Raw genomic sequence first — 24,553 nt, forward strand, 5'->3', positions numbered from 1 at the left:
GTCCATTCCTGGTCTGGGGACGGGTTGTTATGTAGTCCAGTGCCATCTCATGTGTCTCTCCTCATCCCTTTTTGATGAGAAGTCTTATGATTCTTGATGATTTGAAGGAATTATTTTCTTCTTGCACTTCTTCATATTTTAGACATGGGAATAGAAAGTGCACATGGTGCACATGGAGGCACATGGTGGCCAACCACTGTTTTCCAGTTCTATTTCTCCACCTACTATTTCTCTTCACAGCTTCCTAACTCCTAGTAGGCCAGAGAAGGGCATACTGGTATCAGCCACCTAGGTCAGGACATGCCCCTCACTCTGATAGTGACATACAGGCATGGAATGATCAGAGACCAAGGCAGTGGGGAAACCTCCCCAGCAGAAACAGCACCAGGGACCACACCAGCTCAAGCCCCACACAAGGGAGATAATCAGCACGTATTTTCGTTTTCGGGGATCAGCCCTCCCACCATCTGATTGAAAGACTATTCTGCCTCTGTCAGGCCACAGCAGCAGATGCCACACACTGCTAAATTCACTGATAATTCTTGATATGCACCAAGGGCCTAGATGTCAGATATGTGGCCATGATCTGTTTCCTGACATACTCAGTAGCCAGCACATACTGCTGATAGGACCTTGCAAGAGTTTTGCACTGTACTTTCTTGTAGAATCACTATCATCTCTCCATGCACTCTGGCAGCTGAAGACCTCAAGCCTGTGCTTCTGTCCCATGCCCTGCCCCCCACTTCCCCACAGCCTCCTGACACTACTACAGTCTGTATGTTTGCACAACTGGGCCTGACCTACGCAGGCCAATCCTCATCTCCTCATGCCCCACAGTCATTTACTTAAGTTGTGCCATTTGTAGGATACATAGCTGGAGGCTACTCCTGCAAATGTGACCCAGAATACAGTTACTTATGACAAAGCAAGATGGAGGTGGGGGAGGAAAGCAGCATTTCTTTGGGTGCTTGATAAGCAGAATACATTTTCAGTTTACATACATAGCTCTTTATATAGTATCTATATGTACATTTCACAACAATATTAAAGACCAGTGTGACCTGACTTTCATGTAAGACCTCACAGGATATTCTTTAGTGAACCAGAGCATACATACCAGGAACAGAATAATCTTGTAACCCTCTTGAGGGTTTTTTGGGCCATACCCTGTTAGTTGTAAAGTATGGATGTATCTGATTTTATAGTTTAATATTAATGTTGTTTTTGTATATGTATTGTGCAAATGGTAATTATAAGTTTAATGTTCATTTTTTTTTGCTTTATTTTCTTTTTGTACGGTTGTTTGTATTGAAAAGCAAAATCAATAGAACTTTAATAAAAAATCAATATTTTAATGAGTAGCTCTGTACCATGACTAAATTGTCCACTTTATTATAAGTTAAATAAACAAGCTTCTGTTCCAAACTCAGTGTTTTCTTTATTAATGCAGTTCCTAGTTTTGTGGGAAGCTAAAGCCCCTCCCCCAATCCCCCAATCCCCCCCCAGTTGTCAATGCCCATGGGTGGTTAGGGTTTGGGGACTTTCTTCTGCTGGACACTTATTGAGACTGGTGGGAAGTGAGATGAAGAAACTTCTGGTATGTTTACTTAGGTTTCTTATATAAATACTGAGGGGGGGTTTGGGTGGGAGGGTTGTGACTGTGTTACCTTTCCCTTCAATAAGATTCCTGTGTTCCATATTTCAACATAGACTTGGGTGCTGGCGAGTGGAGAAGAACTACCCACAAAGGGTGACTAAGGAGTTAATTTTAGCTTTGGGAAAAATAAAGTAAGACTCTAGGTAGAGACACGAGACTTTGTTGTTTTAGTTATTTTCAAAATAGGAGCCTTAGACATTTTGAATCTCACCCTTGTAGCTTCCATTGGCACCTGATGGACAGGCTGCACTTGTAATACGGCATATGACTGTGGCAAGGAGTATAAATGTGGCATAATATGAACATGAGACAAAGGCAACCATACATTAAAAACAAAGCATTACTAGTCATGGAGAATAACTGAGAACTTAAACCTACTCATGAAGTGAAATATTTAATTTCCATTGTGAATTTCAGCTCCTTCCTCTACCAAACAAACAGGAAAGCCCACAACGGGAGTTTGGAAAATCAAGTATCTTCAACACCTCAAGACAACAGGATTGACACAACTGTGGGCCACTCATCCTAAAAGTATTCCATGTTGATTTGATTTCCTAATTATATATAATCAATTTTCTAGTTAATGTATAAGTTAGTTTGCAGAAACAGAAGGAGTCTGGTTTTGAACTGCAGAAAATAACAATTCAGTTAGTGAAAGAGTCAAATAATAATAGTGTTAGATATTCTTAATGAACTTAGAGATGGGAAGGTGAAGAGGATAACTAGTCATCACAATCATTTATTTCTGGATAGTTTACGTAGGAAGGCACAGGATTGATATTGTACAGTAAATGTTAAGCTTGTAACATGAATTAGGTTTAATTAATATAAACTGCAGCTATGCTTTACACTAAAAAAAAACAGTTTAAAAACAATGGGGAAACAGTTATGTTAATTACCAGCATGTAAGGAGCTATTTAAGATACAATGGGATCCACTCATACTTTTCAGTATTCCCAAAACAATGAAAACTCTGAAGCAATTTCATTTTTTGAATTTAATGGGACTCCATAAATTAGATTTCTATTGCTTTCCTCAAGATCACAATTTGATTAAATCATTGACTCATCTTTGAGTAGAATCCCTGTGGGTGCCCCACTCACCTCGGATCAGAGATTTTCAGTAGCAGTGCCTGTTCAGGCCACACGTGCCCCCACAGCCCCTTGCTCCACACTGAGGCTATATAGGGCTGCGTGGTCAAACCACCCTCAGTTCCTTCTCAATTGCCTTCAGCCTGAGATGGAGCATCGAGCTTGCCCACACTAATTGCATTTAGATAGTAGTTAGTTTGGGGTTGTTCTCTCTCTTTTGTTTATGTTTTTCCCCCCATTTCAGGGGTTATTTTGGACTTTTATTATTGGGGTATGCCAGGAGATAAACATTTGTTATTTTTGCTGGGAATATTTCCTCGTTAGCAACAGACACTCTCAATGTTTTCAGTGTTTGGGGGATACCCATCTACCGTCAAAGTAGATGAACACTATATGTATCAAGATACAAATGTACTGACTTGTGCATGTGCAAGAAAAGCAACCACCATTAATGATGCAGGAATTAAAGTAAATGTTACCATTGAGTGGGCCAGTGATCTGGCTGTAACAGAGAAAAAAAGTCTTGAGACTCCAGCAAATTAAATAATGCCATACAAAGGCAGCACTCTACATCTACCCACTCCAGAAGAAATGTTCAGCTGTTGGATACCAGGCTTTTGAAACACACGAGAAGGCAAGCAATTGTCCCTAAGCTAAAAGGGTACATGGTCACAACCCCTGCTGACAAACACTGCATCCTGAACAATGCCTGTTGCTCAATGGAAGGGGCTCAGAGTCACTCCTTTCATTGTCTCTGACTGGGCAAGGAAGCTCTGAGGCTGTCGTACCAGGGGCCAGGGGTTCCCTCTTTCTGTGGTTACCATTACTGTCTCCTGGCTGGGGTGTGTAGGAGTTGACAATGGGGAGAATAGGCTCCAAGGCTGCTTCTCCCCAATGCCTCATGACTGTCCCTGTTCCTAGCAGTCCACAAAGATCCCTGCTCAGCATCCCCTCGCTGGGCCTGGTGAAAGATCAATGCTCTAACTGATCCTCCAGACCGGTCTGCTGGCATACAGAAGAGTAGAAGGAACAGGGATAGCAAAATCAGGGATGCACAGAGATGTAGGGGCATGTGATTTTGGGTAGGTGCATGTGTGGCGGGGGGAGACAGTGGCAGTAATTTTGGCAGAATATGCAAGAGGGAAGAAAATGGAGCAAGAAAAATAAAATACACGTGATAAGGGAGAGGGAATGCTGTGAGACGAGACTTGGAAGGAGGGAGTGATTGGCTCATAGTTAGACTGAATGAAAACCAATAAGGACAGTGAACAAAGTGGGTGAATGGGGATTGTGGCTCATAAGAATTAATCTTATGTTCAGTCAAGCCTGACATTCTGCATGCAGGGGGAAAAACGAAATATTGCTGACCAGTGAAACTGAATGAGAGTCTTCCCTGTTATGTATGTTCAGTACACTGTGGGTATGCTACTGATTTTATAAGTTACCATTTGGGATTAAATTTGCCAGTGAAATATTCCAGAAATCAAATAAGATATTTGGTAACATTCACTGGGTATTAATTTATGATGCAGCTGATAAAGCAGAGCATGACAGTCAGAAACATACTGCAAAGGGCAGAAGATGAAAACATTCCGTTTGATGAAGGTAAAATACAATACAAAGATGCCATGATGAAACACATGGGCTTAAATTTTGATTCCACAGGGGATAAGACTTGGTCAAAGAAAGTTTACAGGCAGCCATAGCTTATATGCCAGTTCCTGACTGTGATTAGCAGATATTTTTTCCTTTTAAAATATTAATTTTCATGAGCACAGGAAGGAAAATAAATGACATCTCTCTGAAATGGAAAGAACCCCCACCCACAAAAAAGGGAATATAAGTGATAAATTGATGACATCTGAAACTATTGCAAGTTCAAAGAGACCAGTGGAAATAGTAAGAAGGCTGTTATCTTCCATTTAGGTTTCCTTCAGTCTCTTGGCAACTTCAGTTTAAGAAGCTGTACAACTTGCAATTAGACACATCTACTGCTTCACTGGAAGACATTTTTTGGCCAGAAAAAGACTTGAATCCCATTTTAACACATGTGATAATGAATGCAACAGCAAGATAAACTCTCTCTCAATGCCTCTCAATGCTCCAGTGAGAGCACAGCTAGGGTAAAACTATCATTCAAAGATATCTAGACCCTGGGCAGTCTTGATCCTTTATTCACCTGTGTAGCACTATGACATTCCATCCTAGCACTTCAAATTCCCTCACCAATATGTAGGTGAATTAAAGTTCACAACATCTGTGTGGTGTAGATATATGTTATACCCACCATAAAGATAGGAAAATCTGGACAGTGTGTGACTTGCCCCAAATTTCAAAGCAACTCTGTAGTAGAGGTTGGAACAGAGCTCTGACTTCAAGATTTAGTTCTGAACCACTAAGACCATCCTTCTTCCCCAATGTGTTGTTTCCTTTTTATCTTTTCCTGTTACAGTATTACTGTTGTAAAGAGAAAAATAGACTTCAGCATACAGTCTAGTAAGGAAAAGCAATGTAATATAAAAAGTAGGCCAGAAAAGTTCCCTTTCATTTCACAGTATAATAGCCTGAGAAGCTAGTAATCTAATTACAACAGTAAATTTGATAAGAGCCTCCATGATGTACATTTGCTTTGAAAATATAAAATAAGTATAAAGGGTAAAAATACCTAAAGTAATTATCTAAACCGACTGATGTTTTTATTTTAATAGCCTCACCAGGGGGAAGTGAACGTTTCTCCAAAACTTCTTTCACTACCTTAATAAAGCAAAGAAATAATTGTTGTTACTAGCCCTGCAGTTAGATTTTCAACGCCTCAGGTATTAAATGTTCATGTTTAATCATCTTTTAAAGGTATAAAGATAAAAAGAGATCCTGAGATTATTAGAAGGCACCTATCCAATCTTTTTCCAATTAAAAATAATATCCTGAAACAGTTCTGGACATATCTAATGAGGACATGAAAGCTGTTCATTATTCTGTAATTTTGTGAAAATGGCAGGGTATTTTCAGTATAAAAATAAACTTTTTTCCTTCTGTAGTATAACCCTAAAAGTAACAGAAGGAGGTCTAAAAATCTCTACAAAGGGTCCAATTATAAAACACAAACTGGATAAGAAGCAACTTTTCTTAGAAATAACCAAGGTCAAGGAAAAGAATCTTACTTGATAACTTATTTCCTTAAACTTAAAAATACAGTCTATGTGAGGGACACACCAAATGGCACACAACAGAGAGACAGCAAGTGCTCAGAACAATTTATTTGTTAGCATTACAACATAGAGGTTCCTTACAGAGGAAGCAATGTTAGGCAATAAAACCCCTACCTGACATTGATTTGCTAAAAAACAATTCATGTGCGATGAATTTTGGTTTGCCTGTGCAATCTACTTGGACTTTAAGAGGTGTAAGTGCCACATAGAGGAGACCAAAAGGGATTATGTGAGGCATTCTCCATCTGTGGAGTTGGAAAACTGGGTAGGATGGAGGTGGGCCTGAGTGCAGTCATGCTAATTAGTTCCAATGGGCAAACTAGATAGCAGCAGCAATGGCAATAGCCCTAAGCCACACCTCACTCTGCAGTGATAAAGAAGAGTCTTGGTGCACAGCAGAGTAGCCAGTAAGCATCTCAGACACTCTCATGGAGCAGCACTTACAAGAAAATACATTTTATCTCTACGCTGCAGCATACAGACTAACGCTATAGATCTGGCTTCAGAAACCTACACTTGCTTGGATGTGTATCCTGCTTACAACAAACATGACACAACTACACCATCCTAAATTACAGTGGCAAGTTTCATTTGTGGCCAGATACAAGGCAATACAGGCCCTCAAAGGACATGGAGGATGGCCGCTGCCTTAGCTGGGTGACATTACTGCATGCACAGGGCAAGCCTACGTGTTTTGCCAGCCAAGGTGGAATAGGTTTTCAGGCTCCCCCTCCTAGTGCGGCTGAGCCAACCCCCCTGCCTCCGCCCATTACCACAAAAAAAGGCCAGCCAACCAGCAGAGCAGTAGGGGAAAGAATGTGCAACACAGCAGTGTGGAGTGCCCAGGGTGACTACTCTGCTTTCCCACTCCTAAAGCTGGCCCCGTATATGCACAATAGATTGCTGATGTCCATCTGCAAAAAATCCCACATGAGTAACTAAAAGGGAATATCTGTGTACTTAAACCAAAAATGAAGCTGTGAGGGTCTCATGGTCCCCAAATCCAACAATGAATCTGTACTTGTTTCCACTGCTCCATAAGTGGCTACAAATGGGGCTGCAGAGCACAAGGGTACAGTGTGCAATGACCCATTGCAGTAACATCCAGAGGCATTGATGAGGATCACAGTTGTGCTAGTTGCTAGTGTGCAGAGAGGGAGACATGGTTCAGTAAAATGGAACGGCAGTTGCAGGCAACTGTATAAATAGCAGAAGAAATGGTTAGTTCACAGTCTACCCTCTGCTTCCATCAACCACTGCAGAGTAGTTTCTCAGGGGCATTAAGGGAATACATCCTCAGTTCTCCATAAGACGTCATACCATGCCAACAGTCTCCAATGGCAGCAGGGTGGATAGGGATCAATTATTTAAGAAATAAACGTATTTTTTATTTAAATCAGACTTTTTATTCAAATTATAAATAAGTTTTTCTTTCAAAAAGATAAACCTTTTAAAATACATTTGAATTTATGGCAACTTAAGGCTTAAACTTATTATGATACATTTACAGTGATCTCCTTCCTCTGGGAGACCTTCCTTCCCAGTTTCTCTCCCTCAACAGTCTCTGACTGAGTCCTAATTAGCTTACTATTAGGCCCAGCTCCAGTAGGAGAACTGAGGGAAGCTGTGTAAAAACAGAGAACTGGTGAGAACTGTGTCTCAGCTCTGAGGAAGGATAACGGAAAGATTGCTGTATTCCAGCTCTGAGTAGAAAGCTGGGAGTTTCTTGCTTTAAAGGAAGATTCAGAGATTGTTTAGCGGAGAATCTCAATTCCAGGGGCAGGGACTAGAACCCTTGGTGATGAGATTTTGTTTCTTGCTTGGTAGATTATTTGTTGAATAAAGGGGTGTTCTCCCCTACGAAGCCTGTCAAGGTTCCTTCCCCACTCTGAACTCTAGGGTACAGATGTGGAGACCTGCATGAAAGACCCCCTAAGCTTATTCTTACCAACTTAGGTTAAAAACTTCCTCAAGGTACAAACTTTGCCTTGTCCTTGAACCCTATGCTGCCACCACCAAGTGTGTTAAACAAAGAACAAGGAAAGAGCCCACTTGGAGACGTCTTCCCCCCAAGCCCTACACCCCCTTTCCTGGGGAAGGCTTGATAAAAATCCTCACCAATTTGCATAGGTGAACACAGACCCAAACCCTTGGATCTTAAGAACAAGGAAAAAGCAAACAGGATCTTAAAAGAAGAATTTTAATTAAAGAAAAAGTAAAAGAATCGCCTCTGTAAACTCAGGATGGTAAATACCCTACAGGGTAATCAGATTCAAAACATAGAGAATCCCTCTAGGCAAAACCTTAAGTTACAAAAAGACACAAAAACAGGAATATACATTCCATTCAGCACACCTTATTTACCAGCCATTTAAACAAAAGGAAATCTAACATTTCTAGCTAGATTACTTACTAATCTAACAGAAGTTCTGAAAAGCATTCCTGACCTGGTCCCAGCAAAAGCATCACACACACACAGACAGACAGACCCCCTTTTTTTTGCCCCCCTCCCTCCAGCTTTGAAAGTAACTAGTCTCCTCATTGGTCATTTTGGTCAGGTACCAGCGAGGTTATCCTAGCTTCTTAACCCTTTACAGGTGAAAGGGTTTTTCCTCTGGCCAGGAAGGATTTTACAGTTCTGGATACAGAAAGGTAGTTACCTTTCCCTTTATTGATAAGATTTCATTTCTTGCTTGGTAGATTATTTGCTGAATAAAGGGGTGTTCTCCCACACGAAGCCAGTCTTGAATTTATTGGTAGCCCCAGAGAGGCGGGATTAAGAGGAAGAATCAATGTCATGACAGCACAAGAGGCCAGTAGAAAAAGGGGATGCAAGTCCATTACAGCATCCAGTAATCAGCCAATCAATCACGCCAACCATAATCAATTTCAGGGCTGAAAGCAAACTATTCAAGCTGTACATGGTTCTTGCTGATGTTTAAAGGAAGTCAAGCCAATAAATTGGTGAAAGATGGTGGCTAAGCAATTGGAACAAGAATTTATTGAAGTGTTAAACCAACTTTTGATGGCAATCACCTCTCTGCAGATGCAGAGAGAATATTTTCTTCATTTGGACTAGTTCGTTTAAAGTTGAGAGCCCAGTTAGGAGTTGAAAAAGTTTGAAAGCTCATTATCTTCCATTCTGTGAATAAAAGCAAGGTGGGAGGTGTTTAATATTTGAAGGATATGATGCCCAAAAACAAATCAATGAATTGAACTGCTTTGTTAATACAATTAATACTACTTTTGATTTTTTCTTATTTATCCAACACAGTTAGGGCCATTTTATTTAATAAAAGAAATTAAATGCTGCTTTAACTGAATGCCAAGTTTCATCCAAATGCAGATTGACATAAATCATGAGTATTATTACATAATTAGTTTCCTAAAGTCATCATTTTCCAACAAAATGGAATTAAGCAGAATAAATGTAGAAATTAAGCAGAATAAATGTATATTAAGTGATATAATAAATGTTTATGGTTTATCCTTGTGACTAGTAAGAAGTATCAAACTAGTGTAAATTCTATATTTGGTTGTAAATAACCCTAAAAACATGTTGATTTGGTTGTAAATAACCATTAAAACATGTTGATTTGGTTATACAGGCAATAAGAATAAACCTGTCATTAGGAAAATAACTAAAAGTACAAATGAAAAACATGGAATCATAGAAATGTAGGACTGGAAGGGACCTCGAGAAGTCATCTAATCCAGACTCCTAGACTGAGGCAGGACCAAGTACACCTAGACCATCCCTCACAGGTGTTTGTCTAAACTGTTCTTAAAAAACCTCCAAGTACAGGGATTCCACAACTTCCCTGGGAAGCTATGACACAGAGGCCCATTTGTGGTTCACTACTTTTTGTCAGCAACTCCTGTTAGGCCTGACATACTCATAACATCTAACTCACTGTTGTCATAATCTGTATCTAAAAGGTGGCATGTAAGATATCATTGAAAAACTAATAACTCACTGATCATTAACATTCATGCCCAATGTATGCATAGGGTCTGTACACAGAGTTACGAATATGTGCTAGAATTACTTTCTTAAAATGTGTTTGACAAGCAATCCATAAGCCCAGTCTGCCCTGGACAAAGGAGTGTGTATTTGTCTGTCTGTCCAGCCTGTTCATCAGGCAGAGACAATGAAGGCCTATTTACATATATGATAAACAAAGCCACCAAGTGGGGGAGAAGACAGCATTGCATCTATACCTCAGCAGGGGAGACAAACTTTATCTGGGCTATAAAGGCAAGGCCGCTGAACCTCAAATGATAAGTAATTGAATCAACTGACTGTATACAATATTACTGTATTATAAAAGTGTATCAGATAAGGTCTTTTCTGAAAGCTAACGATCCACTGGTGATTAATATTGTGAAATGTATGTCTTAACATATATGAGAAAATATGGATACTTAATAATATTATACTTTAAAGCCTGTGACCAATCACAGGGAGAAACAGACCTTTTCTTAGACAGAATGGAAGGCAGCTGTCTTCCTGTCTCCAATGAAATTAAGCAAGGTGTGACCAAAAACAGCAGAAGCTCCATTTACATACAAATCAGCAGGGCAATGGGAAGTCCACAGAAAGGGAAGAACAGCAGGAGGTCATCCTAAATTTGGGACAAAACAGTAAGTTTGGGAAGATATAAGGAGAAAGGAGAAACTATCTCAGCATCCATCACTGGACAGACACAAAGGGCCAGAGCTCTTGGAAGCTGAGAAAGATGGGTCCTTCAGCCAAGGGGGAATGGAAGATTGGTAAGGACCATCAACAAACACTATAGCTTGTTAAGTTAGGTTTTAGCCATTTAAAAGTGTATTCTTACTAGGGCTGTCAAGCGATTAAAAAAATTAATTGCGATTAATTGCACTGTTAAAGAATAATAGAATACCATTTATTTAAATATTTTTGGATGTTTTCTGCATTTTCAAATATATTGATTTCAATTACCACACAGAATACAAAGTGTACAGTGCTCACTTTATATTATTATTTTTATTACAAATATTTGCACAGTTAAAAAAAAAGAAATAGTATTTTTCAATTCACCTAATACAAATAATGTAGTGCAATCTCTTTATCATGAAAGTTGAACTTACAAATGTAGCATTATGTACAAAAATATAACTGCACTCAAAAATTAAACAATGTAAAATTTTAGAGCCTGCATGTCCACTGAGTCCTATTGCTTGTTCAGCTAATCGCTCAGACAAACAAGTTTGTTTACATTTGCAGGAGATAATGCTGCCCGTTTCTTGTTTACAATGTTACCTGAAAGTGACAACAGGTGTTTGCATGACACAGTTGTAGCCGTCATCACAAGGTATTTACGTGCCAGATGCTCTAAAGATTCATACATCCCTTCATGCTTCAACCACCCTTCCAGGGGACATATATCCATGTTGATGATGGGTTCTGCTCAATAACGATCCAAAGCAGTGCAGAGTGATGCATATTCATTTTCATCATCTGAGTCAGATGCCACCAGCAGAAGATTGATTTTTTTTTTTTGGTGGTTCAGGTTCTGTAGTTCCCACATTGGAGTTTTGCTCTTTTAAGACTTCTGAAAGCATGCTCCACACCTCATCCCTCTCAGATTTTGGAGGGCACTTCAGATTCTTAAATCTTGGGTTAAGTGCTGTAGCTATCTTTAGAAATCTAACATTAGAACCTTCTTTGCGTTTTGTCAAATCTGAAGTGAAAATGTTCTTAAAACAAACAACATGTGTGGGGTCATCATCTGAGGCTGCTATAACATGAAATATATGGCAGAATGTGGGTAAAACAGAGCAGGAGTCATATAATTCTCCCCCAACGAGTTCAGTCACAAATTTAATTAACGCATTATTTTTTTCACGAGCATCAGCAGCATGGAAGCATGTCTTCTGTAATGGTGGTTGAAGCATGAAGGGGCAAACGAATGTTTAGCATATCTGGCACATAAATACCTTGCAATGCTGGCTACAAAAATGCCATGCGAACGCCTGTTTTATTTTAAGGTGACATTGTAAATAAGAAGTGGGCAGCATTATCTCCCTTAAATGTAAACAAACTTGTTTTGTCTTAGCGATTGGCTGAATAAGAAGTAGGACTGAGTGGACTTGTAACCGCTAAAGTTTGACATTGTTTTGTTTTTGAGTGCAATTATGTAACCAAAAAAATCTACATTTGTAAGTTGCACTTTCATGATAAAGAGATTGCACTACAGTACTTGTATGAGGTGAATTGAAAAGTATGATTTATTTTATCATTTTTACAGTACAAATATTTGTAATAAAAATAATAATATGAAGTGAGCACCATACAACTTTGTATTCTGTGTTGTAATTTAAATCAAAATACACCGGATCCTCGCTAGAACATGGGGTTCGGGATCCACGTTAATGCGGGGACCGCGTTATAGAGGGGGCCGCGTTGCCATGGATCCCAATTTAAATATTTAAATTTGGGCTCCATCGCCACAACCGCGCTATATGCGAATCTGCGCTCTAGCGATGTGCGCTCTAGCAAGGGTCCGCTGTATTTAAAAATGTAGAAAAAATCCAAAAAATTTAACAAATTTCAATTAGTATTCTATTGTTTAACAGTGTGATTAAAACAGCGATTAATCACAATTAATTTTTTGAGTTAATCACGTGAGTTAACCATGATTAATTGACAGCCCTACTTCTAATACAGAACTCTCCTTATGAGTTACTACGGCTATGCCTACACTATAGCTTATGTCAGCATAACTTATGTCGCTCAAGGATGTAACTAAATTGTCCGCTTAGAGCAGCTACATTAGAGAGCTTACAGCAGCGCAGCTACATCAGTGCATCTGCGCCACTGTAAACTCTCTAGTGTGGCCGTGTCCTAAGATTAAATTGCCTCAGCATAGGACTGATCATATAAAGAACTGACATAGGCACTCATTGCTTTAGTATTACTGAATGAATACATATCAACCACTAGGTGTCACTCAAATTTAAGGCAAAGACATGCAAAGACTATGATCATTCCATGAAGTATCATTCTCATAACAGTTGATTTTCACAGCATACACAGGAGGCTATGCAGAAAGCTTTTAGCCAAAACACCTTTTGATAATCCCTTTTTAAAACAGGCTCTGTAACGTGTCTTAAACAAATGAAAGCATCCCACCTGCCCAACCCCCCCCCCCCCCCCGAGCTGCCTTCACAAAAACATTAGCTGCAAAATATCTAGCACCTCACTTGCTAAATATGAAACCCAGAAAAATGTCTACTTTGGAAGCAGCACCTTACACAAAGACAATACGGAATACTACTATAGAATCAGAAAGTTAATGCCCCGTTGTCTGAACAACAGGTAATTCATGTATCAGAGCCTACACCAATTATTCTGAAGGGTCCACATGAAAGGTATGGATGTATAGTTGCAAATAGGTCATATTTGACATTTATTATGGGTGGGTCAAAATGGCTTACAAAAACATCTGCCAGATTTCACAAAATTATACCTGTGCAGGCTATTCATAAGTTAATGCCACACCAATGCATATATGTCTGTCTTTAGCTAGCAATGGCCCAAAGATGTTTATTGTTCAGCAGCATCATGAACTTGTCACATGTATCACTTGATTCCCTGCCAACACTTATCTCGCATGCATGAATGTGCTGAAGTGGCTTGAGAAGCCCATGATGGTCATTCATCCAGTTTGATTATTAGCTGGATGACATACTGTCACAGCTGTGCACATAAGAAACCAAGGTTTATTCAATCCTGCCTGCATAGTCTGAGTAAGTGTGACAGCGTGGACTAGGCCCCGAGGCCCCGTGCTGGAGGCCTCAGGCTCCTGTCACACCTGTGTCCCCAGAAAGACGCTTAATCTTCCAAGCGGTCTAGCCGATGGAGACTCCTGTGACTGTGGGGCCTATTTCTGATCCTCTGTCCATTCACGCATCCAAGCAGAGTTCCTCTGGGCGGTGTCCACTGACTCCTTTGACACCTTTGAGGAGCAGTGGGTGCTGTCTGGGGTTCTCTGCTCGGTGTCCCCATCAGGCTCCCTTTGTTTGACCTGTTGCCCACGCTCCTGTTCCTGTTATTTTATTAGTTGTCCTCCGAAATCACTTGGCTTCCAGGTCCTGTGGATCCCCCCCTTAGGCTGGAACAAGCAGCCTAGAGAGAGACTGTGCAGGAAAGCAGCCAGTCAGGGGGGAGGCTGCAAGGTGCTAGCCAATCAGAGGGTTCCAGGCTAGTATAAAAGAGCTGCAGTGCAGACAAAAGTTAGTTCTTTGCTGGAGCTATAAGAGTGCAGATAGTGCTCCTTGCAAGCTAAAGGGCATTGCAGCTCAGCTCAGCTCAGTGCAGGCAGGGACTGGGGGAGCACAAAAGAACTCCTGCTGGCTGCTTGGCCTGAACATAGAATGGCCCTGAGGTAAGGGTGAAGAACTGAGTGAGGGCTGGGGCTGTGGGGAAGTAGCCCAGGGAACTGAAAGCAGTTTAGTTAAAGGGACATGGTGGTGTGTGGCTGATATTCTTAGGGTCCCTGAACTGTGATCCAGAGTAGTGGATAGACCTGTCTCCTCCCCCCAATAGGCCACTAGGGAAGTAACCTACAATTGGATAGTGATAAACCCCCAAAAGGGGATCTGAACTGTTAAGAGCCCCAGCTGGTAGACTAATACCCTGGAATGAGTCTGTTTGAATTGTGCTCTGAACAGAGCATGAGTGACTCGGCTGGAGGGGTGAATCACTAGAAACCACCAGAGGATCTGCCAGAAGGGATCACCGTAAACTGTGAGCAGTTCAGACACACCTAACCAAAAGGAGGCCCTAATGAGAAGTGGGTGTCACACAGTTACAATAAGCGTAAGAAAGTAAGGTATATGTTGGCTTATGAGAAAAGCATTGCAGCAGATGCTTAGAGACCAGAATACTTGTGCCTGGGAATGTAAGCTTTTTTTAAAATATCAGATCTCTCCCATGAGAGCATGAAGCTTTGGGGTCAATGAAATCAACTTCATTCAAACCTTTTCAGTTTTTATACTGATGATAAATAGCTAAAGGCTGCTCCATCAATAGGTAAACAAAGCAGCTGCCACAGATTGGAGGGGTGGAGCAGCATATCTTCAAAATGGTGCTCCCTGTGCAGTTGGACCTCACAGGCACATGATGGTGGGAGGGGTTCACTCCAGTGGGCCTACCCCCACTATGTTCCTGGCTGTCCAGTATTCCAGGAATGCAGACATGTCAAGTGTCACCCACTGGGTGTCAGTCTCTCACATGCATTCCTAAGCTTATCTCACTCATTTTGAATAAAAATATATATAAAGATTTAAAATATCTTTACTCAGGCACTGCAAGAGACAACAATACATCCAGGGCTTGGGGCACAGGGCTCGGAGTTTGGAAAGCTGCTTTCCAAGCTTGTGTACTGTGGTAACCAGATTTCAGGCCCACATTCTACACACACGCACGCGGTGGCTACATGGGGTTTGTGTGTGTGAATACTTGACTGTCAAACATATGAGTTTGCCCAAAAAAAACAGTAGGACTTGATTGAAAGTTTGCAGGTTCTGCAAAATACAGTTCAAAATTTAAACCATGGTGGAAAAATTCGTGGCCCTTCATTATCCCAGTAGCAGGCAAAACTTCTTTTAAATATATGCTGTGTTGCCAGGAGCCTTTCTGTGGCCATCAAGGAGGAAAAAGCTGTAACTCTCCCTCTGAAATGTGAAATACTCCACACAAATGGCAGAGTAGCTATGAATTCCTTTTGTACCTAGAGTGAATCCCCTCACTGAAAAATAATTAACAGTAATCAATTAAACATATTCAACTTTATTATTATTAACCCTATTCAGGGCACTTGGGTTCCCCAGCAGTAATTTGTTTGCCTTTTTTGGGGCGTGGGGGGTTCGTATAGTTACTTATAGCTAGTACTCTGTTTGTAATGTTTTTTCAGAAAGCTTTGATTTTTTTTATGAATGTTTTTATTGGGCCCAAGATTTTCTGTACAGTTTTCAATGTATCCTGATGAGGGTTAAATATTTAATTTAGCTGATGCCTTTATCCAAGGAAACAGGATTATTAAAATACAGTATATTACATATACAAAGTTACACAGACACAAATTTGCAATCCTTCTATCACATAAAGAAAATCCACTCACTATTTGTATCATTGTTAACATTAATACTTGTGAAAATCTGGTTATACTGTTTGAATGTCTTTTAATTGTCTTAATTTTTATATTCAACTTTGATAAGTCACTTTTTGGTTTTATTTATTACACCTTGTTTATGTACAAAATATGACCAAACGCACCCCCCTCCCGGTGACACGTGCAAAAGTGAAAGTTACAACTCTGTAGCACAGCACTATATTCCTCTTGCGAGTGCAAACCACCTGAGCCCCCTGTTTAAAGATATCTCCAGACTGCGCAACAGGATCATGTATCTGCAAGAACCAAGTCAACCTGTCTGCTGAATGGTGCCACTGCTCCTTATTTCCAAGATCATAGTGTGAGGCAACTGAAGATCGAAGCCTTTTCTCCTTCTGTTGATGGCTCTATTGACTTGGGCTTAGAAAAAATGAATCCACTGATGGTGAGGCTTTTTGATATGCAGAAAGATCTTCTGACAGTGACCCCCCCCCCCCCCGCCTGGAAGAACTCGCAGCAGTTATGCTGAGGATCTGCAACAATATGTTGCAAGGCCAGCCAGGGCAGATATGGCAAAACAATGCTAAACAAAGCAACTCTATGTGGTTTAACAGATGGTACAAAGAAAAAGGTAGCTGGTATACCGGATTGGCTGGCTATATGGATACTTAGGGCAGCTTGCTATTGAATAAATATGCTGAAAAAAAAATGTATAAAAGTCTGTGTAACTTCCTGCTCTGTGTGCAGGATTTGAGATTAATGTCTCCCTGTACCACTTGAAGCTTCAAATAAACTTTTCTGCTTCTCCACCCCGTTGTGATTATTGGGCAACGCATACCGGGCAACGAACCCTGCTATTGCTTGCCTCGGGCACTCTGTGCCGGCAACAGCTTCTATATCTCCCCTCTCCCACTGCTCCCTGGCTCTGCTGTGTTGCATATTTCCCCCAACTGCTGCAGGGCTGGCTTATCTGCCACCTTGTATGGGTGTGGAGCTGCTGTTGTGAGCAGGATGCCAGCTAGGTGCTGCTGCTGGGCTTGCTTCAGTTTCCCTCTGGTCCAGGTCCCCTGCTTCTGCTCCCTTGCTGGCCAGTTGCCCTCCTTGCTTGCTTGCTGCTGCCCTCTAGGGGTTGCTCCCGAGAGGGGGAGTGAGGGACCCTGACCCTGCTGTTCCTGATACCACCTGAGGGCCATCTTTCTCCCCAACCCCCACCACCACTGTTGCCCCCTCCACCACTCCTACCTACCATCTGCCGCCACTCCTGGACTCAGCTGCTTGCCATGCCATCAGCTGGGACTGTTACAACAGCCAGCATAAGACTGAGTGTGCAAGCGCATGTGGGTCCACGTGCCTTCCCTTTGGATTTTTCCCCTGCCTTCCTCTGTCTCCCCCATTCAGTTAGGGTCTCACACATTCCCTGACCATCTTCTTGTTGCTATGTTGTACCAATAAAATAAAAACCAGTAGGATCTTATTAAAGGGAAAAAGGCAAAATACCACATTTATTGTGAATACAGAAAGAATCATAGTAAGCAGTTAGTTATAGCTATAACATTCCATTCAATCTCATATTTATTCACACATTCATTCATACAAACACACACACACACATACACACCCACACACACAGGTTCTGCAAGGTTGTTATCATAGTTACCAGCCTTAGAGTTGCTCATGCCAAGCCACTGGCCAGGTGGCCTGGACATGAGGAGGGAGCAGGGCCTTGTCAGATGCTCATCTGATGCTCCTGGAAGTTGGTTTGCAGAATCAGACCCCAAAGTTCTCACTTTTTAGAGTCTATTTTTATAGGAATTTCTTCCTATGCCAGTCTATGGGAATTGCTTCATCATGCTGTTGCTGAATCAATCAGCAGATAGCACATTCCTGACGGCTCCAAGATGTTATCTTGTTCTTTGGTTCTCCCATTCTTGAGGCTGTTGGGTGGATTCCAGTCTGCCCTCCGGGGGGTCCTCTGGTTATTTCCACTTGACTCCTTCTTCAGCCGATGGACACTGGATTCTTAGGCTGGCACCTCCCTGATCATTCAGTTATTATCTACACCAAGCATCCATCCACATACATCCTCTATCTCTATTTTAATCACAATTGTTAATACAACAAAAGGGCGGGGAGTCTCTGGGTGCTGTTTCTGTTGTTCGAGTATTGCTTTGAGTCTCTCTCTGTGTGAATTGCTTTGAGAACAGACTCTGTCTTAGAATGTACTAACACAGCTAGCAGCTTGCAAGTTTCACACATAGAGGGAGAGAAACAGTACCAAAACCCAAGAGACCTCTTAATTAGTAATACCCTGGAATTTAAACTCTGGGGAATCAAACTCATTTGTGATTTTAATACAGAACTTCTTTAATATGATCCAACAGCTAACATACCTGTAGAAACCCTTCTTATTACCCTTCACATCCCTTGCTAGCTGCAACTCCAATTGTGCCTTGGCCTTCCTGATTACACCCCTGAATGCTCAAGTAATATTTTTATACTCCTCCCTCGTCTGATCAGCCTCACTTCAAAAAGAGGCATAGGTAAAATTGAAAATTTCCAGATTGGTACAATGAAAATTTAAAGATTAAGATTAGTGTGAGGGAGATATGTAAAATAATGCATATGACAATTGTTAACTTGATGAGCCTGTGAGCCATGTCCCATAATATAAAAGTGATGGAGCACTTGATGGGATAGAAAGGAAATTACCTCCATTACAGTCTATGTAATCATCCAGTGGCATTCCCCAGTAGAAATAATTGCGGCAAACCAGATTTTTTGCAAGAAGGCATATTTTATCTTAAAGACTATCATTGCTGCTATGTTAGCTAGATGAAGAATCTACCAGCAGTGTTACTTGAAAACCAATTCTTATTTCATTCTTCTTTTCAAATACTGGGTGAAAAATGGACTATTTTCACTATTGTCTTAAGTATCAGTTATGGATAACTGCAAGAGGCAGGGTAACAGACTATAAGGATAGTGGGTGCTCTGTCACTGAAATGTTCCAATTCTCATGTTGTAAAGAGTCATTTTCATTAAGTTACTATTACTGGAACACAATAGGCTGCATAAACTGTCCAACTTTCCTTGGCCAGAGGGAGGGTTACAGTGATGTGGATCTTTGGGAGCACTATAAGGAGGTTAAATGAGATCCCAGAGGACACTTTCTACAAGAAAATATAGTACCATCAGTTGTTTCTCAGGTGCTCCACATCAGTTCCTTCTAGGATTTCATATTTGAGGTGCTATCTTCCATGCCATAATAACTCTAAAAAGAAGGCTTTGATACTATGCACGCACAGGTGTCATTGTTGCCTTGTGCTTCTCTTGTCTGTTTTATTTCTCTCTTGGCTTGTACTTAGACTGTAAGTTTTTCAGGGTAGAGGGTATCTTTTTGTTCTGTATTTGTACAGCGTCATGTCTACATGACTGGGGCCTCAGGAGCTACAACAAACCAACCTGAAACCAAAAAGCTCAAATTATGACCCTCCAGAGGAAGGTGGAAAAAGGAGTCAAACCTAAGAACAAGAGAGGAACAAGTTAACCCTATGTTAGTGTAAGCAGTGTCAGGATGAGCTCCACCCTGACATCTGGTGGTGAGGTGTGGCAAGTTGTGAAAAAACTTCAGGGGCCGATCTCATTTGCATAGGCACACCCACCCCGCCTAGAATGAGGCCATAGCTGCCCAAATGGTCACTTTGGCTGCTGTGGGATCCCCAGTGTCTCTGTTATTGGGGCAGGAAGAATAAATTATTACCCTGATTATGGGAACTGTGCTTGGAACTGTACTTGGCCTTTTGTTATGATGGAGGGACTCACCATCAACTAAGGAGCACTCGCTAGGCAAGGGTCATGGGTTCCAAAACTCTGTGACTTGAGAGAGGCTGGGGACAGGTATTAATACTTGATGGCATAGGCTCCTTGGTGAGGGCCTTACATGCTAATTGCACTTCCTCCTCTCTCCACTATGGAATATCAGAGCTAATTTTGATTTCATTAGAAGTCTAGTTACAGGCTGCTGAGCTCACTTTGGGCTAACAGTGCACCAGCATTGAGGCTCCCCTACTACAAGCTGAATTCACCAAAGAGCTGAACTGACTAAGAGCTGAAATCACTGAGCGTTGTGTTAAGTAGTGGAGGAGCCTGAAGATATAATGTGGAGCAGTTTGCGGGATGGCTGGAGTGCCTTGTGGACAGGCTGGTGGAGCAGTTCGTGGGACGGCGGGAGCTGCTGGTGGGCTGCAGAGCGGAGCTGAGCGAAGGGGTTCATGGGGTGGCTGGCGGAGTGGAGCGAAGGCCTATGGAGCGGTCAGCTTCAGATCATGTAAGGTGCCTCTTACCCTTGTCCCATCTCCACCCAGGTTGGGAGGTAAAGCTCCACAGATAAACTTTCGAACTCTGGGGCTGCCCTGACCAGGGACAGAGACTTTTGGGTCATGGGACTTTTGGCACGTTGGGTGATTTGGGGTTGCTGGACTCAAGAACCAAAGGGAAAGGGACATGCCCCAATTTGCTTGGGGTGGGTTTTTTGCTCATGGGTTGTGTTATGAATCCTGTTGGTGGTGTTTCCCCAACATAATGCCACATTGTTTCTCTCTGTTATTAAAAGGCTTTTGCTACACTCAGACTATGTGCTTGTGAGAGGGGAAGTATTGCCTCTTGGAGGCGCCCAGCGGGGGTGGTATATATTTGTCCCAGGTCACTGGGTGGGGGCTCGAGCCGGTTTGCATTGTGTTATTGGAACGGATCCCCTAGATATTGAACCCGGCCCTTGTTGCTGCTAACTCTGACGGGCAGAAGGGTTACATTAGGTATAAATAAGTAAGGAATGTGGGTACTGTTTAATGCGTTCAATTAGCTGTCTCAAGTGTATTTATGAGGAAATGTTATGTGAATCACTGTTTTAATGAAATCCAGCATGGAGTATATGAACTGTGACCCTCAGACTCCATCTTTGTAAGCTGACTTGTTTACAGTTAAGACACGGGATTCCCTTGGCTCAAACTGGACAGAATCAGCTTTTCCCACTAGAGCCAGCCCCCACCATTCCATTCCCTCAGAACTTTTCCTGCCATAGAGACTATTGTGACAAAGCTCTGTCCTTGCCTCCGTGGGTCCCGCATTTCCTGGCAGATTTCGCTAGCCTCAGAGGCTCACTGTGACCCTCCACATAACCCTTCTCTCTCTAGAGACAAGGGTCACAGTCTACTGATCCATTTTCATCATAAACCAGTGAGGGAGGTGAGGTTATCTTTCCTTGCACAGTTTCTGTTGTCTCCCAGGCTCAGTGATTAATCAAGAGGCAAAGGTGGGTGAGGGAGCCCGGGCCCACCCTCTACTCCAGGCTCCAGCCCAGGGACCCTAATAGTATCAGCTATGGTAGCTGACCTTTTAGAAACATGACGTACAATTCTCTGGGCTACTTCCCCCACAGCAGCCCTCATTTCCTCAAGATCCACTTCACCCTTACCTCAGGGCCTCCTTCCTTGTGCCTGATATGGTGTGTACTACTCAGCCTCTCCACCAGCACAACTTCCTCCCACAGCTCCTGACATGCACACCCATCTGACTAACTGCGAGGCTTTTAACTAGTTTCAGCCAGCCCCTGATTGGCTTCAGGTGTCCCAATCAACCTAGCATTCTCCCTGCCTTCTTGGAAAGTTCTTAATTGGCCCTAGGTGTCTTAATTGACCTGGAGCAACTGCCATTCCACTTATCCTGGTACCAGGGATTTGTTTAGCCTGGAGCTAATATATCTATCTCCCACTACTTTTCCATAGTCATCTGGCCTTGCCCCGTCACACTATATAAGATCTTGCTCAGCACCTTCGCAGTGCTTTCCATTCCAGCAGCAGCGCGTGTATGGTCAGGTCTTCCCAACGCTCCAGAGCCAGTGAGAAAAACACCATCCATCCCATAGCGAGACGAGGAAGGAGAGGCCTAACATTGACATCCCCACCACAGCAAATCCACCTTACCTGTGAAGGGTCTTGCTGTTTTCCTGGTGATCAGCATCCCTGAGGGTCTCCCCACCTGCAACAAAGCCCATCAGTTGTCGGGACTCCCCAGTGGTCCTCCTCGAAGGCTCCCAATCAGCCAGAGAGTAGAAGGTCCTGGGCCTCGCATCCGTATATTGTGTCCACTGCACCTAGAAATAGTAGGGAAAGGTTTCTGTATTGGGGTTATCTGTTGTATTCTCAAAAACCAAGAGAAGTTTTGTGGGTCTGAGCTTCAAGCTCCTAAACCAGTCACTGATTCATTGTTTGTTTCTCCCCCTATTTTACCCAGTTTCTGTACCTTTACCCTTAATAGACTTACCTTTGTTGGACCATGTTACTTTGTCTTCTCTTAGTTTTCACTGCACCACACAGGGAGGGAGGGACACACCTATTGTCAGCTAATCTAACTGGTGACAGACACGGAAGAGAGTCGAGTCTGCTCTTCTGAGAAAAGGGGCTTTCCGTTTCTATTTCCCCTTCCTCTACCATTTCTAGAGTTTTCCCTTTGAAGTGTTACCTTATTCCCCTTGAGGTAACACCTAAGTAAAAAAAAACATATATATAATATATGCATGCTTTTTTGTGTGTATGCAGGGCTGAAATCTGAAGACAGGTACAAAAGGGGTCTGCTTATATGTATGACACCCTTACCTTTTAATGCACCAAAACTGCAATGAGATCATTAAATTAAAAAGCCTATGCAAAGATTTCAAGAGGATGTTGAACACATTGGCCTCAAAAACAAATTGCCTAAATAAAAGGCATGGTATAAAACAAGATACTTTTGTATATGATTTTTGGAAAAAAACCTTTAAGGTCTTATGGTAATGATGCTTCTCAGCTATTAGCTGTGAATAAACTTAAAGCTGAACAGTGGGATAATTCACCCTCTACCCTTAAAAGGTAGAACACATTGAAACCTGGCCTGCCTATAGAACAAAAACACAGGAAAGTATGTGGGTAATTCCTCTTTTTTTGCCTGTAATCAGCAATGGTATTTGTAAAAGAAAGGGATATTTTAAGCAATAATCTGCCACTCCAAAAGGGGTAGAAACATGTTTCTTTTGTCTTTCAGAAAATCTGGAAAAGCTGATACCAGCTGAAGAGCAACCCAGAATACATGAATCTACTGTCTTGACAAAAATTGTGTATTGTGTTTTGTCTTGTTGCTAGCATTGTTGTGTATTGTGATACCAAAAAAACCCTACTGCATTAGGCAGAAAAGGATTAATAAGCATGTTAACTGTATTTACAGAAACCAATGTTGCAGAAGGGTGGAGGTCAAGGAATGCCAGTCTGCTAACAGGGAAACATCCTCAGGTAGCACACTCCATATTAGGAGGGATTGGTTTTGGAGCAGGGATTAGGAATACTGTAGACCTGGAGGTAATTAAGAATAAGTTAAGTTCCTTATCACAACTGCAAGATAGTCTCATTCACAAGCAGGTAGATATTACCGTGGACTTGGTACAAATTGGTCTGGAAAACCTAAAAGCAATATGGAATATGTGGTGATGGTTAAACACCACCACCTGGCTGCTGTATAAACAACAAATAAAATTAGGGAATAAAACTGCCTTGGCCATAGGATGTACTGAGATGCAAATTCTTAGTTTAACATCACTTGAACACAAAATGTTTTGGGTAATATCTGGAAATGTTAGGGTATTAACGCATCTTTTAAAAAAACGGAAGAGGTCCTTGTTCAACACCTACAAATATGAATGGATGCAATATTTTTCCAGCATGGTTAAGCCTGATTTGCTATTAGGTGAAATGTATTGTTAAAATTGCTCACAGACAGTCTGTGGAGACAGAAATATGGAAAGTGAGCCTGCTCCCAAAATTGACCCTGAGATCCTTTTGGCTACCCTGGGTTATGGGTCAGTGGACTGGGATAGAGGAGAAATTATTGGATACTGAGGGTGTACGGAGTGGAGCCATCAAAATGGGTGTGCTTGTCCCTACCTGTCACCACAGAACCATGTAGTAGGGATACATCATTGGGAACGTGTGTGGGACGAACTAGAAAATGTTACTTGTGTTTTGTACAATGGACTATGTTACATCCCGGGAAACTGTATTTTGGGAAGATGAAAGTATCAGCTAACCCCCAGTGGATGAATGTAGATGTAATGCCAGCGTATTATATACTAGTAATCACACATACTATTTACGTGTGTGTGTGTGTGTGTGTGTAATTTCTGTTACCCTTGGTCTGGATTGGCACAATTTAACTGATCACTTGTTGTGAGAAACAAAGGTGACTCAATTTTTACAACAGACACAGAGGGACATAGGGAGGCATGTTGTCATAAATATAAAGGGAAGGCTAACCATCTTTAAATCCCTCCTGGCCAGAGGAAAAACCCTTTCACTTGTAATGGGTTACGAAGCTAAAGATAACCTCGCTGGCACCTGACCAAAATGACCAATGAGGAGACAAGATACT

General features: G+C 41.8%; 1 long non-coding RNA gene across 2 annotated transcripts in view; it reads right to left on the reverse strand.

The window, feature by feature from the left end:
- Positions 1-5,998: 5,998 nt before the first annotated feature.
- Positions 5,999-24,553, reverse strand: part of LOC140905322 (uncharacterized) — a 33,988-nt gene continuing 15,433 nt past the window's right edge. Inside the window, exons 3-5 of one of the 2 annotated variants that reach the window (XR_012156824.1) lie at positions 22,081-22,250; positions 10,434-10,582; positions 5,999-9,099 (exon numbers count right to left, since the gene is read on the reverse strand). This is a non-coding gene — a long non-coding RNA (uncharacterized LOC140905322). Of the gene's footprint in view, positions 9,100-10,433; positions 10,583-17,385; positions 19,562-22,080; positions 22,251-24,553 lie in introns of those variants that run through there. The other variant, XR_012156825.1, reaches the window with a different exon arrangement.

The sequence above is a fragment of the Lepidochelys kempii genome, chromosome 1, assembly GCF_965140285.1.
Source record: "Lepidochelys kempii isolate rLepKem1 chromosome 1, rLepKem1.hap1, whole genome shotgun sequence".
In the NCBI taxonomy this organism is placed as follows: Eukaryota; Metazoa; Chordata; order Testudines; family Cheloniidae; genus Lepidochelys; species Lepidochelys kempii.